Raw genomic sequence first — 17,233 nt, forward strand, 5'->3', positions numbered from 1 at the left:
GGTGGGGGGGTTGTTTCACCACAGAGCTCAGCAGCGAACTTGGGGACATTGGCTTCACCTGGGGACAGTTCTGGACTCTGCCTATCCCATCCCCAAGGAAACCAGCAGAAAGGATCAGTGGTCCTCAACCCTAGCTGCACCCTCAAATTTCCTGAAGGGCTTTGAAAAAAAGAATCTTGATGCCCAAGCACAGGTCATCAAAGCAGAATTTCTGGGGGTGGGACCATGGGGCCCTAAAGTTTGACCAAAGTAGCCCAGGGAAGAGAGGCTACCTGAACATCCAATTCAGAAGGCAGATCTGGCCAGGGCAGGGCTGCACCAAGGGTGTGTGCTCTGTTCTGTTCACTCAATCCCAGCCTAGCCAGGCTTAGAAGTGTTCCAGGACATGGCTCTCCCACATGCTGGTACCTCTCTCCCCAGATAGACAGGGCTCAGTGTGGGAAAGAGGCTGGATGGGCATCTGGAAGGACTGGCTATCTCTGAACTACACATCAGTACATCTAGGATTGAAAACCTCAGAAGTATGGTGCAGCAGTGAGGTAGAGGGATGCAGGCCAAAGGGCAGAAAGAGATGGGGAAGGATTAAGAAAGGGCAGGTGATAAGCATTTACTACACATCTGCTCAACACCAGGCACTCTGTGAGCTGAATATATAGGTCAACATATACAATCTCATAACATCTTCATGTAAGGCTTAGAGAGGCGGGTAACTTGAGAGACCGTGCAGCATGATGGCTGAAGCTGGGGCTCCTTTGCACAGAGCCCAGTTTTGCCAAGTCACATCTGGCTTCCGTGAACCCCATCCTCCCCTATCCCGACCCTGTTTTAGAGAGAATCCTTTCAGGAATGGGATTGAAAGCATGTGCAAGTGCCTTCCCGGGGGTCTTCTCGCTGCATCAGCTCTTCTCTGGGTCCTTAGGGTCCTTAGAGGGGGCTGGTGCTTTCCAGCTCTGCCTGGGACAGACCCTGGGCTGCTGGCTGCACCTTCTCTAGGGGTCAGTGCCACTTCCTGGAAGTCCCCTTCCCATCAGCACAGAAGGGCCTCTTCTTTCACTTTACCAGGCAGCATCCAAACAGCAAAGACAACTTATAAACAGAAAGGTGAAACACATTCTAATGATACTTATGGATACCAAAATGAATTTCACATCATTTTCACTGTGTCACAAAATATTCCTTTTGTTTTTTTTCTCTCCTGCCAGTTAAAAATATGAAAACCATTCTTAGTTTGCAAAGACGCAGTGGTGGGCTGGACCGGACCTGGCCCACAGACCACAGCTCTTTAATCCCAATCTGGTAGCTCATTCAGCTACTTAACACCGTCCCCATCCCCATATCATGCTGGCTGTATCCCCCAGTGACCCTGGGCATTGTGGCTCCTCCTTTCCTGCTTCCCCTAAGCTGCCTTTTCTTCCCTGAGCCAAGCCCAGTACACCATCAGCAAGAGGGGGACATCCTAGACAGGCTTCTGGGCAGGCACACAGCTCCCACATAGGCAGCCTGAGCTTGTCGCCCTTTTGTGTTACCAACACAAACTTCTAAAAACCACTCAAGCGGCTGCCAGTTGAAAACGACCTCACGCATCTAGCACAAGAGGGACACACATGCACACACCAGCTTCAGGGCCACTGTTTCACCTGAGGCCACACTTCCAAAATGGGGGTGCTAATGGGCTTCTCCTGGTAGTTTCCCTAGGTTGGGGATTTAGCACTTCACAGGCCTCAAAAGCCCAAGCTCCTGAGTTTGATCCCTAGTACCAAAAACAAACAAACAAACAAAAAATGCCACACTACAAGTAGTTTTCCATGTACAAATTGCTTGCAGGTTGTAATTTTTTTTTTTACACTATTATCTTCAAGACCCCAAAGTAAGGCTCAAGTCAAAAAAAGGATACTCTTAAAAACATACATATATCTCCATCCCCAGTACAAACATACACACACACACACACACACACACACACACACACACACACCCAATCAAAAAGAAGACTGGCTGGGGTCAGAGCTGCATTTACCCTTGGGTGACACTTGGCTTCTGAGAACACACGATGGGAAAGTCCTCCTGTACACAACAGGGCCATACAGGGGGGCCCTCCCTACTCCTGCCCTCTCCAGGGCAGCAGCTACTCCCAATGTGCAGGCCCTCCCTGGAGTCCTTTGTTGCTGCAGCAGGTGTGAGGAAGAATGAACAGGTGACAGCTGGATGACAGAGAGAGCGTGAGCATATGCTGTCCCATCGCAACAAGATACTTCTTGGAGGAAAGTGGGAGCTGTGACGAGATGCCTACGTGAGGACAAGCCCAGTAAACAGGGGTGCTTGCAATCCCATGCAGAAGTCCTTAGGAACAAGGTCTGGATTGCAATGTCTCCCTGTGGGGATCCACACAGGATTAAGACCCAGACCGAAATAAATGGCTATGGCCATACCTCATCTTTATTGGCTTGCTGGTCCCCAATATCTCCCCTCCCAGTTCCCCCATTCTCCTACTTACTTCTGTCTCCTCCAGATTTACAAGGTGGGAGCTCTGAATCCAGACAGTGAAGCCTGTTTTGCCAGAGTGCTCTCGGAGTGGCAAACAGGCCACTGTCACATGCCTGACCTCGGCCTCAGAGTCTTGTGGGATCAGGCGCCAAATCACAGCACCCCCCTCCACCAGAGGGCCACGTCCAGTGTTCAGCCTGAGGCATTTGTCCTCTGGAGCAGTTTGTCTGTCTAGGTTGGGGATGAGCCAGGCAGCAGGAAAGAAGCCCAGAGCTGGAGACCTGAGAGCTAGCCTCTCCGCCTGCAGACAAAGGCTGCATTGTTTCAGTGCTGCCCACAGTGTCCAACCAGGAGACCAGGATCTCTTGGGAGATCCTAGAGGTCAGAAGCCCTCTGTAGTTTTCCAGAAATGCTCAAAACAACTACTGTCCCACATCAGTGCTGGGCCTCAAAGCCATGAGAGCCCAAAGAGCCTCAGCAATGACCATGACCTAAGCCAGAAGACTATCACCATAGCTATCAGGTTCAGAGGGAACAATGGATACTCCAGAGACAGAAAAAATGCTTTGTCACAGTCAAGACAGACTTCAGTGAGGCAATCTAGTCCAACACTTACTTTATAGTGGAGAAAACCAGGGTCCCAAGAAGGGACGAAACATGCCAAGTCACCTGAAACAATAGCACCAGGACTAGGTCCCAGGTTTCTGTACCCTGGCAATAATCAAGTCCCTGGGAGGACTCCCCATCCCCCATGGCAGGCACCATACCCAGATGTAAAAATCTAATTCCTTCCATGTGTTCTGAGCAAGAAGGAAGTCATTCCCCTAAAGCCTGCAGTGAGAATCATGTCCAAAGGCAGCTGCCTGGAGATGCCAAGCCACGTGCTCGTCTCATGGGCCCAAAGCCCTGTGCAATCCAGAAGCGACTGGGTCCTGACTGTCCCTAACACTGCCTTGCAAGTCCCTAATCTCTTGGTGGCTCAGAAAACAGGAGACGGGCAGAAATTCTCAACTCCATTTTCATCCACCCTACTGACCCCCCACTTTGGTGAGGGGGGACACTTTCTTCTTTGTGAAAAGAAAAAGCCAAACCCCACATCACCTGCTACACTCAAACACCAGAGTTCTAAGATGATACCCCAGATCCACATCAAGTTGTGGCACAGTGATTCTTACTTGGCTTCTCAGCATACTTCCCCTTTTAACCACCAGTCTAATCATAAAAATAACAACTACTGGTACTACCATCACTAAATAAGTGGGCTGGGCACATGGTAGCTAAGGAAAGTGAGGTTCAGAGAGATTAAATTACTCATCTCAAGACATGGCAAATAAGTGACGTTGGCCACTTGAATGTGTATCTTGGTACGGTAACTCCAAAGTTAGCATTCACAGCCTGTACGGTTCGGCCTCCCTAGTCTGTTTGACCAGAAGACTGAGGCAGGACCAGCTCAGCCCACGTAGCTGTGCATGCAGCATGCTATAAACGTGTGTTTTATTTTCAACCAGAAGCATGACAAAGACCCAAAATCATTCACTAGAAGGACTGGGAGGAGGGTCTACTTGAAGAAGATTCATGAGAAAGACAGGGAATAGAATAATGAAATGAAAGCTACCTTTGACACTAACATGCATATTTCCCTGGGCATGATCTTTAAGCTAATGAGCAAAGCGAGGACTCAGAGTCCAGCCACACATGCCTACTACAAGGACCTTGGAAAGGCCTACCTCGCAGCCTTCCTCCAGTGCAGGACGGACCAGACCTTGGGCTTCTCTTGGCAAGACAGGCGCTGTAGCCCCTCTGTCCCTCGAAGCCTTGATCTTCACCCAGCTCCACAGACAATACATGATGAGGGGGCCCGAGCACAGGGTCCCGGTAGCCCCAGGCCCCAGTGCAGTGTCCCGAGGAAGAACAAGGCAAGGAGAGGGGTTTCTGTTTTCATGACTGTAGTGAACAGCCACTATGGCCAAAAATAGTTTGTGCCTGGGAGCTGGGGAGTCAGCACATACCTCCCAGAGCAGGTGCTGGGTGTGAGGCGCGCAGGCTCTGGCAGCCTTGTGGCAGGGGGTGGGGACCTGGGACTCTAGGCCCCAAATGGAAGTTTTCCTTGCCTCAAAAACTCCCTCCAAAAAGTAGGACCTGAGTTAACAAGGAACAGACATCTTCCTCCTCTTCATGAGTAATCTGGGGAACCCCCATGCCCACATGAACTCGAACTACCCCTCAGTTTTCCTGCAGCCTCTCATATATTTGGGGCTGGGTGGTCTGAACACTCATAGGAAGAGCCCTGTGAACAGCAGAATGCCCTGGAGGGTCCTTAAGATAGCCACTAGAAAGCAGGCTCAGCTGCCACACTGCTAAAAGTGCACCCAGAAAGTGAGCTTTCCTATTTGTGAGTGGGAAAGAAATACAAAGAAAGTTATGTGTGAGATGTGGTACATGCCTATAATACCAGCTGCTTGGGAGGCTAGGGCAGGAGGATTAGAAGTTTGAGGCCAGCCTGGGTAATTTGGGCAAGATCCTGCCTCAAACGGGATGTAGTTCAGTGTAAAGGCCCTTAGTACAAGTCCCAGTCCCCAAAACCAAAAACAGAGCAAAACACCTGAAAGTTAAGTGCTGACTATTAGTGCCTGGTGGGTTATGTAGGTATTTCATTTTCTTTCTTAAGCTCTTCTGTGTTTTTTAATTTTCCTACAATGAATATTTGTAATTAGACTTAAAAATGTTAAAATAATAATTTAAAAAAATAAATAAAAATAAAATAAGGAACAACCTTGGGTGTTACATGATCCTATCCCTGAGAAATGAGAGAAGAAAACAAAGAGGATTTTGTGATCCAACTTTGCAGCAAGACTTCCCGGTTAAGAATCCCAGCTCTACCACTTCAGAGAAGTGACACCTACTTACTTCCTCTACCTCTGCTGCACACTGACACCACCCACACTGCCTCTGTGGAAGTTAGCGGGAGGACGGATGAGGGACCTCAGCTGACAGCTCGGTCCCAGGTTGAGTTTTGAGGGCTTGCAAAAAAATTACAGCATAAATTCATGAATAAACTGCACTGGAAGAATTGATGGGTGGGAGAGCGGGAGGGCAGGCAGACAGGCCAACCGAGCAGCAAAGAAGGCTGCCTGGAAGGAAGCACGCTATGTGTATAGTTTTTATCCCTCTGAGTAGTAAGATCACTACATAGTCAAAAGACAGGAGCTATCATTCTTTTCCATACTTTCCACATTTCAAGTATGAACATATGTGTGAGTTACTGGATGTTACGGGAAAACCCAGAAAGCCAAGAACCCATAGTATTTCTGAGGATTATTGGTGTCTTCTTTTCCTCTGTGTTTTCTGAAATAAACATTGGTTACTTTGATAGTGAAGAAAATGAGAGGGGCTATTAAAAACAAAAAAATGGAGGATGGGCCCCCCTATTGTATTCTAGCAACACAATCTCCGCAGAGCCATCCCAGGGCGTTCTGCTTCCTGAGGGGAAATGGAGGCGCAGTGGTCACCGCAGATCCCCAGGAGACCCACTGCCGCGAAGCCTGTAGGGAGGGGTAGCGCAGCAGCTCAGGCTGCAACTGCTACTGCATCTGACCTCGCAGGCTCCTCCACCAGGCCAAGTCCTCTGAGCTAATCAGAGTTCTCCATCTTCCTCTCCTTGCCAGGATTTGCATGTGATCAAAGCCAAGCCAATCAGACACCTCCGTAGGATCTTGCAGCTATCGTTCTGGAGGAGCAAGCAGCTTTACAGACAGATACAAAAATGGTGAAAGGAAGGAAGCTTAGCTGCCGGTGCCAATCACGCCAGCTACATGGAGCACCAGCTGAGCCCCTGCATCCATATTTCCCTGGATTTGTTACATAAACCAATAAAAGTCTCGATCTTAATCCCACCAGTACTTAAACTTGCTAAAGAAAGTTCCAACCACCAGTAGGAAAATATAAGTTTGTACTTGCTGAGTGCTTACCATGTGCCCATTATCCTGCCATTCTTCCATCTATCCATCCACCCGTCACCCACCATCCATGCATCCAATCAACAGCTCCTGAATGCCCAGTGTATGCCAGGCACTTTGCTCAGGACTAGGAACACAAGAGTGAACAAAATATAGCCCTTTCCTTAGGGAGCTTACATGCTAATAAGAACCGCACAATAAAACACAAATTCAAAACCAACTAAACTATGAAAATGAATAACGAGTAATTCCTAGTCAGGAAGAGTATGCTGAGGGGAAGTGTTGGTGGTGGGAGGCATCTAGTTTTACACAGGAGGCCTTGCTAAGAGCTGACCTCCACGGCTTGCAGAGAATATGAAGGCACCAGCCCTGTGAATCTAGAAATTTCCAGGCAGAGGAAACAGAACATACAAAGGCCCTGATCTAAGAGAGGAAACAGCCTGGCTTGTTCTAATACCAGGGGAAGAGTGAGGAGAGACAGGGAGGGAGATGCTGACTAGAAACCCTAAAGGTAACGATGGGTTTGAACTGAGGACAATTTAGTGCCAATGAAGCACTAAACTCAGAAAAGTGAGATTACTACAATGGGCTTCAAGAAAAATCTCTCTTGGTTCATAAAGAATCAAATGAAGGGGAGGACAAACTGGATACAGAAAAGTGATGTCATATGTGCCAAAGGAGTCCAAGCGATTGCTAGGACAAGAGAGTGATGAAGGTGGTGATGAAAAAGACACAGACAGGGATGTGTTGTTTAGAAGGAGATTTGCTAGTGAACTGAATGTTCAGGCTGAAGGTATCAGAAATCACTCCCAAATCTCTAGCCCAGAGCAACCAACAGATGAAAGAGAGGCACAGAGGTTAAGGAACTTGTTCAAGGTCACACGGCTGGCAAATGGCAAATCAAGACAGTGTCTGCCGCCTTCCAAGGCCGGGCCCAGGGTCATCTACTTCTGGAGGTCACACTCTTTAAGCAATCCTGTTTTCCAATCCTATTGCCTGCCAAAGGTATACTGCTGAGAGCAGGAATCACAGGAATTTACCTGCTTCCTTTTTAAAAAAGAAAAAGAAAAAACAAACAAACAAAAAAGAATTTCCCAATACAATTTGGCTCATCAGATCTGTTCTAGAGCAATCTTGCCTTTGAGGTGGTCCCAGGAGTAGTAGAAGAGAACAAACATAAGCTGACAGCTCAGAAGCTAGTGGTCCCCAGAAGAGGCTCAGCACACACCATGCCAAAGCCATGACACTGTGGAGTACACGCACACAGTGGTGCTCAAGCCCAGCCTGTCACCAGCAGACACCACAGGCATCCTAGGAACCAACCTCAGCAGGCCATCAGCAGACACTCAGTGCCCATCTTCCCTCTCCAAAGATTGCTGCAATAAATCCCACTCTCACTGACCCAGACAACACAGCTCCTGTAACACTGTGGCCCAAAGAACCAAAACCCTTTGGATGATCTTACGTACACACAGGCATTCAGCAAGCACATCTAGTATGTGCCAGACACCAGGGACACAGCCACGAATAAACAGCCGGGTCCCTGCCCACATGGCATTCCCCGTCCAATCACTTTGTACTGAACTTGGTAACCCAGGAATCCAAAGGAGAAGGTAATAGGCTCATGGTTCAAAAGCGCCAAGCAGCCCAGGGCTATGCAAAACACTCTCACTCATTATTTTCAGATTGCTAGAAGCCAGGGCACCCTCACCCTAGAAGCCTGGCTGAGGATTAGAAAAATTAATTGCTTCATCAACTGAAGACGGTGATGTATCCGATCTCCACAACAACAAGTGCTCAGTGCCTACAACAGCACCCAGCACACAATGGTGCTAACTGTACACTCACCGAATGAGTAAAGGAAGGAAGAGGAGAAGATGCAGAAGGAGGCCCTCTGCTCTGGGCTATACTGCATTTCACCCCTTCCTCTCTTGGGCCCATGAATCAAATCAGCTTTGCACTGTGGTTATTTGCAGACAGGCGCATCCCATCAGCTGTAAGCTCCCAGGGCACACTATTTCACTTGGCAATTAATCCCCTGTGATATTCCAGGTGCCCTGCACAAGGGAAGTAATTAAGGGATGCGTAATGAATGGAAAGGGAAAGGAAGGAGGGAGGAAAGGCAAGAATAGGAAAGAAAGGCAGCCGACTGAATGACATGACTATATATATACATCAGCCCCAGACTCGGTGCTCTGGGTAAGATCCGAGTTTGAATTCTGAGCTCATTATTAACTCACTCTGTGATGCTGACAAGTTACTCAACCTCTCTGAGACTCAGTTTGTTGAGCTACAAAATGAGGATCAGAAGAATATCTCCTCTCTCCCTGCTCTAGGCATAAGGATTTAAGAGGACGATATACATACAATGCTGATCTTGCCATCTGCCCCCTCCCCTTCCCTGTCCCAACTTCAGCTCCTCTGGCTGGGTGACAGGAGCGTGCCAGTCCACCTCTCGGGCCTCTGCTTCCCCAAAGTGGGGAGGGCTCTGTAGCCCAGTGAGCTGAGCTGGGACTGAGATCTAGCACCCAGTACCGCAATCTCATTTCCTCTGTACCAGGCAACCCCAGGCAGCTGGGACTGACTCATTTACACAGATCCCTCCGTGAGGCAGTGAGGGCACATGCAGCGTCCTGAGGAGGCTCCCAGTTGCCAAAGAGCAGGGCTGTTGAAACAGCTGTGCTCAAAGGGGAGCAGGGGGCCAATGGGAAAGGGGAAAGGGGAGGCCAGGAGGGAGGGCTGCAGGATTCACATCCCATGCTGTACCCCACGAGTCAAACACAAAGCATGTGTTTCTTTCTTTTTTCAGTTTTTTCAGACAAAGTCTTGCTCTGCTGTCCAAGCTAGCCTTTAACTCACTAGGTAGCCCAGGCTGGCCTTGAACTCACAGCAATCCTCCTGCCTCTGCCTCCCAAGTGCTGGGATTACAGGCACCCAGCTCACCCACGCACTTTTCTGGTTTAGTTCTTATATATCTTTTCACCCTGCACAGCCTACGTTAATTACCACAGCCACTTCCAGCCAACGAGAACCCAAGATGGTAGCAGAGGTTACATAGCTTCTCCCCTCATTCCAAGAGAAGGCCTCACTTTAAACCTGAGAATACAAAGACAGAAGAGAGAGAAAAAACTGCACCTGTCAGGCCCAAAGCAGAAAACCCCTTACTGGACCCATGGGCATCATGTTCAGCTCAAAAATCACTAGTAGAAAAAGCTTATTCAAAGAGCCATGGCCAAGAATTGGTCCTGGAATCCTAGGCTCTGCTGCACCTCCCCTGCCCACTACAACAGATCCAGGCTGGCACTGGTGACTTCCTTTAACAACTTTCAACAGGGAAATTGCGGAAGGAAAAAAAATGGCTCCACGCCAGCCAGCTCTGAAATCATTTCCCCAGCTGCAGCTAGAACACAAAGCTATGATGTTCAGACTAAACCTGTGGATTGAGGGTGGCTGGAGTCTGTCACATTGTAGGGGGGTGGGGTGCTTCTGAACTCACTCTCCAGCCCTGCCACCCTCCAGGCCACCCAGCCCTTCCTCCACTCTGGCAGCCGGTGCTCCTCAGCCTCATGCCTCTCATCTGAGGCTGTGTGAATCCCGCCTCTGGCCAGGAGCTTATATTCACTCTTCCTCCCTCATCCCCTCACACACACCCTTCATTATCCCACAGATGAGCCCCAGCCCTGCGTTCCTAACATGAAGAGGTCCCAGAACGCACCCAGTGTCCAACCCACTTTCTGGACTGGCCTCCTCCAGTCTCAAGTGCCTTGTATGAGGACAGCCCCAGCTTCCTTGCATTCAGGGTCTTAGCAGATCCTATTACCTTGTCTGGGGGTTCTTCCTTATCCCCCGTGGTTCTTGGAGATTGCAATGGTCTTTCTTTATCCCAGGCTGGCCTCTGCGGGGGCACCTGATGCCAGCTCTTGGTTTGCATTTCACCCTAGCCTGGAGCCAAGGAGTCTGTCCCGGCTGCTAGCGCAGGACACTGCCCCAAGTAGACCCTAGACCTGGCAAGTCCCCCAGAAATAGCCAATGTATAGTTAAAATTCATTACAATAAAGATGAAAACTTCAGGCTCTCAGTTACACTGTGTACATTTTGAGTGCTGCCACACTGGAAGGTGGGCCCGGAACATCCCTGTCATCCAGAGCGCTGCTGGCAGGATGAAGGGTCAATGTGAGGGTAACCACAGAAAGAACTGCCTAAGCTCTCTGACTCCAGTATCCAGCTGAAGGAGGACAAGATGAATCAGGTCACACATGTCCAGAAGTGCCACAGCAGACTGAGCTGGAGGGCTGTGATGTGTGTGACTCAGTTGGGGACAAAAAGAAACCAGTGCAGAACCAGTCACCTTAGCCCTTCCTAGAAAAGCAGCTATCACCAGGTGACCACATCCATACCCACTTCCTCTCTACACATCCAGCAGAAAAGGCACTGTGTCCTGCAAACTTTCTGACCACAAACACTGTCCAATCTGCAGACGAAGGCCAAAGTGATGTTCAGATAACCCTAAGAGGACAACACCGAAAACACCCCCACCCCCACTCACACAGCTTCACACGCATGATTCATGTGTGTCTTCCTAAGGGAAGAATCAGGGGCTGGGTCATGGAACCATGAAGAGTCAAGGTCAGCAGAGGCCTGAAGAGGCAAATTCCACGTCACAAAGACCGTCCCCAGAGGCCTCGGGACCAGCCCTGGGTCAAATCATCCAGAGGTATGGGCTGCACCAATGCTGGACCCCTTCTGCACTGATGGAATTAGCAAAAGCCAACTGCTAGGTCTCATGGATCTGGCAGGAGGACAGACAGATGCTGAGAGAGACCCCGTTTAAGTCTGGCACCTCCAGCATCCATCACAAAGGGACTTCTGTTCATTCCTATCATTCCTTCACCAGCAAATATTTGCCGCCACCTTCCATATGCCAGGCACCATGCCGCTGGGCACGAGGCCTCTTCAGGGTGTCTGGCTTCTTCTGGACACAGGTTTTCAGCTCTATCACTGTGTGCACCTACGTGAGCAGGGGAGCATGCCCTCAGTCACTGAGAAGGGTTTGGGGTTCTTTTGTTTCTTTTTTGTGGTGGTGGTCATGGCAGGGATTAAACCCAGGGCCTCACACATGCAAGTCAAGTGCTCTACCCCTGGACTATGTACCGTAGTTCATCATAACCCTATATCCTGAAGAAATCTCTCACTATTTTACTGGTTAAGAAGAATGCGGAGGATTAGTACAGACTAATAGAAAAATAAAATTAAGACTAAACCCCTATAGGATGATATATGTTGCATGATCACATTTTAGCAACCCAAAACAGGAAGGAAACAAATTTGCATGTCAACTTCAATGACTGCATCATGCGTGAAGAGTTTGATGGGGCATCCACCAAGTTGGGAACAAGGCTGTCACCCTGGAGTGGCCCAGCAGGAGTACACTCACTCGCTTGGTGTGAAAACAGGTTAAAACTTACATTTCTCAGAATCTTTGGATATCTGCTTGCTTCTTATTTCACTTTATGTGGGGAGAGAAAGGGTTTAAAAAAAAATACACACACAAGGAAGCTATGTTCAAATCCTGGGAGATAAAAGCCTGGCTTGGGGGCACAGGAAGTGGGAGGTAAAAACATTATCCCTATCTGCAGGGAAGAATTCTTTGCTCCAACATGGGATAAAAACATTACACGGGAGCCAGGTAGGAAAGCACAGTGCTGTGCAATTCTTTCCAAAAGACAGTGGTAGTACAGTTGACGGGAGAGAGACAGCTGGGAGACAAGGCAAAGCCATCCTGCACAGGAGGTGCCCATGGACATCTTCCCCAAACCACACCACTTGATTTCTCCTGTTCTAGATTTCTTTACTCTCCAGGAGAAAACTGGCTGAAGACAGGGCTTCAGAGACAATCTAATGTCTTGTATGAGTTAAGTGGAGGACCAAGGGATGAAGTACCTTGCTCAAGATATCACCAAGTATAAAGGGTAGAGGGAACCTCTTGAGACATCCATAGAATCCTAGGTCCTGCCTGCCCGCTACCTGGTCATCCACAGCCAGTGCTCAGGGAAACAGCTGTACCTGTGGCCAGCCTACCTGCAGCTCTGCCTACGGGGACCTACAGAGGCCACGTTACAAACTGTAGCCAGGTGAATGTGGTGTGTGTTAATTCTTGCCTGGAAAAAGAGGGGCAGATGCTGTGGCTTTCTGGTCTCCCATTCACATTCCACTCCCTCCTGATGTTGGTGGGGCTTTTTGGTTCAAACCTCTCTCAGGCACACCACCAGGGATGATTTCCTCAGGGAGCTAAGCTCTGTATTCTGTGCCGCCTTGGAGAAGACTCTCCTCAGGCCACACTTCAGGGTCTGGCAGAGCGGAGGCCAGCTATAGAAATATCCTCCCGGCTGGACCAGCTACCTCAGAGACCCCCGTGAATCCATCCCTGCCTCCCAGATTTCTAGAGAGCCCAGTGGGCTCCAGAGCCTTGCTGAAGCTTGATGGGGGCAGCCCCTCTCCTACAAGACCTGGACACTTGAGGTAGGGCTGTCCCATGAGGACGATGGCAGAGCCTTGGCACTCCTCCCTCTCAATGAGAGCCAAGCTGTCCTGCTGGCCCTGGGTGAGTGGGTAGGGGGTTCTCTAGCTTTCACTAGGGGAAACAGACCAGACCAGGGAGAAAGTGGCACTGAGCCTATAGCCTCCAAGGTCTAACAGAAAACAGCACACACCCAAGGCTCCTGGTCTCTCCTCTGCCTTTCTGACTCCACATGCATGACCCTACGTAACTGCGCAAAGAGCAGGCAGGGACAGAGACAGGCACAGGACTCCTAACTACCACCTAACCAAGCACAAGTCTAGGAACGGTCTTACTGGTGGCTTACTGTTTGTTCCGTATACATATGGCACGAGTCTCTCTCCACAGGGCCTGTTTTATAAAGCTGAGCAGAATACTGCTTTGACTGTCCTACAACATTTTAAAGGGCATTTGTGGTGTTCACTAAAATTCAGCCTGAAGACTTCAGATCAGATCAGCACGGAAGACCGCTAAGAGGAGATGTCAATGGAGCCAACACTAGAAAGAGGTTCACCGATGAGTCAGAAGGACACCAGAGAGGGAAGGAGCAAGTGCAAAGGTCAGACCACAGCGAGCAGAGGAGAGGGAGTGACATGAAGTCAGAGAGGCGGGTAGGGGCAAAAGCACACGAGGCATCTGGCACTGACTCTGAAGGATGCAGGAAGCCATGACAATGACATTGTCTGACGAATGTTTCTCAGTGGGCCCTCTGGATATTGAGTGGGACATGGGATGAAGAGTGTAAACAACACAGAATAGCGAATGGGCTGCCGTGGGGGTTGAGGCAAACATGGCCTGGACCTCACTGCGCAGGGTGGGACGGAGAGTGGTGGATGGGTCTACAATATGTTTCGGGCAGAGCTGCAAGGCTTGCAAATGTGAGAAGTGCAAAGGAGGAATCTGGGATGCTCCTGGGTCTGCGGCTTGGGCAAGTAGGTGGAAAATATATGGAAGTGGGGTGACAGGGTAGGAAGAAGGCACCCATGTGTTTGTGGAAGGGAGACAATAGAAGCCCTGCGTGAGGCATGTCAGTTTCTGTGCTGCCTCATGATCTCTAAGTGGAGAGATCACAGGGAGGCAGGGCGCGCTCCTGCTGTCTTGCCCTGCTCCTCCATTCCTGGAGCTCTCCGTCTCAAGGAACATCCTGTCTGCTCCAGCGGCATTTGGCACAATCGGAATTGTGCTGCCCGACCCCTGGATCCACCTGAGCTAGCTGCTCACCGATTACCCAGCTCTGCCAAATCACTCATGACTGTGTAATTTACACATCACCTGACTCAGTATCTGCTGCACCTTTCTCTGGATCCCCCAGAAGACTCCACCTGCCATCTGGGCAGAAGTAGCTCCTGTGGCCAGCCCAACACCCCCTTCCCGTGATTGGAGAGAAAGGCCCCTGGAAAACAGGCCCTCAGATTTGTGTATGGTCTCTCCCACACGCACTGCCCTGCAACCTGAGCCCCACTCACATACCTGCGCCACCTCTGGCCTGACGCTGAAGGTGTCCAGCCAGTTGCTGAAGCGTGGGTAGCTGTTGAGCTCTGGGGTCCTGTCGCCGGGGGCCACACTAAGCTTACACTGCTGCTGCTTACAGATATATCGCACCAGCCTCGCCTGTGGGAAGTGCAGGAAGAAAAGGCACAATCAGTGGTGGCACAAGCACATGGTGGCCTCAAGTGACTGCAACAGGAAAGCTCAGGCAGCCACAAGAGTAATCCGATCAGGAGGGGAGCCTGAGGGGCCCTACATTGATATTCACACAGCCATGAGGCCACACATAGGGAGAAGGAGGAAGAAGAAGGGTCCAAAGGAGCAAGCAAGGAGCCTGGGAGCCACCACAAGTCCCCTGCTACATTTGAGGCTGGTGGCACAGCCTGCCTGCAGAACCACACTCTGCAGAGCGTAACGGGCAAGACCAGTCAGAACACAGACCGGGCCAAAAGAAACAGCCTTCTGCCCACGATAAGCTGGGGAACTGGAGAGGACTTGGGGACTCGGAAGAGTGGGCTACCAGGAGGCTTCCAGCCTGCAATCAGACCATCTGGGTTGGGATCCAAGGCCTCAAGTGCACCCTGGCTCTATGGTCCTGGGGAAATTACTCAACCCCCTGGGAAAGCCTCAGTTTCTTTCTTCAGAAAATGGGGATAAGAATAAAAACTCCCTGATGGAGTGGGGGATATAAGTGACACACTCAGCATGTGTTGGTCACATAATGAGTACCCAATGGGTGACTGCTGGGCAGGGACAGAGTTAGTAAGAGCCCTAGACTTGAGATCCATGCAGGCGCTCGGGGACTCAAGTTTTGAGAGGCATACAAATTCCAGACACGTGAATCTGTGTATCTCCTAAGGGAAGAGTAACCAAAGGTTTCCCGAGACTCTTAATACGGTAAGTATGGACAAGGACAGCTTGACTGGAGTCAGACTGGAGTGACAAAAAGAAGGGGGACCATTCCAACCAGAGGTAGAGGACATGAATCTGCCACCCCAAGAAAACAAAGGGTCTGCCTGGCTTGGCTGAGATCTAGCAACCTAGTGACGAGTGCGAGCTGCTGAGATGGGGACACCATTCCATTGGCCTCCCACTGGGGACTTCCAAATGTCCCCAAAAGGCAAGCACCAAGCTGGGCGTGAGGGTGCGCACCTCTAATCCCAGGACTCAGGGAGGTGGATGACGCTGTTTCAACAATCAAAAAGTGAAAAAGGGGCTGGTGATGTAGCTTAGAGGGAAGGCCCTGGGTTCGATCCCCAACACTGTGAGGAAGAAACAAAAACCAAAACAGACGACGATGACAACAACACGAATGCAAGTACCATCTTCAAAGTGTGACACTCCTCCTCGGGCCCTGCTGCCCTCAAGAGTTTTGTTATCTGATTGCTAATTCATTTCTCCTCCTTTCATCTATAAATATCTCAGTATACATCTCTAATGAATAAAGATTCTTGTTAACATGCTCCCATATTAAAACAGTAATAATAATTTTAAATTTCAAATACCTAGAAAAGCTTCCAATTAGAGCAAGAGATTAACTCTATTTTGGGGCCATGGACTACTTTGGTGATCTGCAGAGGCCCAGACTGCTGAGAGCAATGCTGTTAAATACATAAAACCCACAGGATTACAAAGAAAATCCATCATATTTAAATATATTTTTCAAAATACTTTAAACTGTGAGAGGGTAATAAAGCTTCTTTATTAAAGTATTAAATAATATCTAACAGTAAGTCTAATAACTGTAACTTTGAAGTTTTGACAAGGGTAAACAGCTTTTTCAAATAGTACCATGACTGTAATATGATATGAAAATATCTGGAATTCCTCCTGATGACTGAGTCACCAGTGTTTACTGACTGTGCCTTGTTGCCCACAACCACACTAAACAACATACTACACTGTAGATAAGGTTAATGAAAATAAAAGCGCATTTTTTTTTCTCATTTGTGTCCACAGACCCCAGGGAAAGAATCCCTGTGGCTAGACAGAGTATAAAAAGAGACTCACGATGACAATAAAACCTGCTGCCGGACTGGCCTTCCTGAAATTTCCCCTGGAAACTAATCTGGGCCCATCACTGATATGGTGAGTCCTGACTCAGCCTACTCAGGTCACTGGCCTTCTCTCATGTGGCCCCAAACTCCAAATCCTACTACTTTCAGGCTGCCGGAGGATCAAGAGCAAGTGGGGAGCACCACTAAAGAGGGAGCAACAAGTCAGAATCAAAGTAAAACCACTCAATGGTATGTTTTTGATGTTTGGTGAAAGCACTATTAAGAGAGGTAAATGGGGGCGGGCAGGGATTTGGCTCAGTGCTTCTGCTGCCTGTCTCACAAGTGCAAGGTCCCGAGTTTGATTCCTGATACAAAAAAAAAAAAAAAAAAAAAGAGAGAGACAGAGAGAGAGAGGTAAACGGAGGGCATCGATGCACCAGCTGCCCCTCCGTTACCCAGGGCAGACAGCCTCAATCAAACAAGCAGAGGCGTGCAGCTCTGAGCAGACACTGCTAATCACTCTCTGCTGAGGCTCATAACTCCCAGTCGCCACATGTGTTAAGATGTCTACTTGCCATTTTTGGGGCACAAAGCTCACAAATGTAATGACACATATGCCACTTCCTTTCTGCATACCTAAGTAGGTCCCTCCCAATGTGGCCAGAGGCAAACTCCAAAATCAGGGTTCAACCTCCTCTTCCAGGCTCACTCCAGTCCACTGCCCCCCCCCAGGTACCCTGCCCTCCAGGCAC

General features: G+C 49.4%; 1 protein-coding gene across 1 annotated transcript in view; it reads right to left on the reverse strand.

Annotated features, from left to right (window-relative positions):
* Ksr1 (kinase suppressor of ras 1) overlaps positions 1 to 17,233 on the reverse strand; it is a 133,128-nt gene that overhangs the window by 41,133 nt on the left and 74,762 nt on the right. Inside the window, exon 2 of the mRNA XM_033762887.1 lies at positions 14,467 to 14,607. The gene's annotated coding sequence lies outside the window, so the exon portion shown is untranslated. The remainder of the gene's footprint in view (positions 1 to 14,466; positions 14,608 to 17,233) is intronic.

Source organism: Fukomys damarensis, unplaced genomic scaffold (assembly GCF_012274545.1).
Source record: "Fukomys damarensis isolate Sample0158 unplaced genomic scaffold, DMR_v1.0_HiC HiC_scaffold_13, whole genome shotgun sequence".
In the NCBI taxonomy this organism is placed as follows: Eukaryota; Metazoa; Chordata; class Mammalia; order Rodentia; family Bathyergidae; genus Fukomys; species Fukomys damarensis.